General features: G+C 34.1%; 1 long non-coding RNA gene across 1 annotated transcript; it reads right to left on the reverse strand.

The window, feature by feature from the left end:
- Window positions 1-295, reverse strand: LOC104775534. Its single transcript, XR_765977.1, has 3 exons — window positions 271-295; window positions 108-179; window positions 1-22 (listed from the first exon to the last, which is right to left on the reverse strand). It is a non-coding gene; the product is annotated as an uncharacterized LOC104775534 (long non-coding RNA).
- Between the last annotated feature and the right edge of the window lies 1 nt (window position 296).

The raw sequence follows: 296 nt of genomic DNA on the forward strand, positions 1-296 counted from the left end.
TATCAAACAATTTCTTAGTACCCTGATGAAGTTGGTAGAATGTTAAACACTGTTTGATGAAACAGAGTTTATAAATTGAGTTGAATCAAACTTCGATCAACACTTACAATCGTTCTATGTTCGTCATATTTTTCAGGTCTGGAAAAGAAGAGGCCGGTCCACGCAAATCGGTTATCCTCCTGATAAGAGAGAGAGCTTTATTAAGCTCAAAAGTTTTGATGACAAGCATGCAAAAGTATAAGGTAATTATTAAACTCTTTGGTTACTTACAATTCAGTCAAGTTCTTCAAGTTTGA

Source organism: Camelina sativa, unplaced genomic scaffold (genome assembly GCF_000633955.1).
Source record: "Camelina sativa cultivar DH55 unplaced genomic scaffold, Cs unpScaffold17892, whole genome shotgun sequence".
In the NCBI taxonomy this organism is placed as follows: domain Eukaryota; kingdom Viridiplantae; phylum Streptophyta; class Magnoliopsida; order Brassicales; family Brassicaceae; genus Camelina; species Camelina sativa.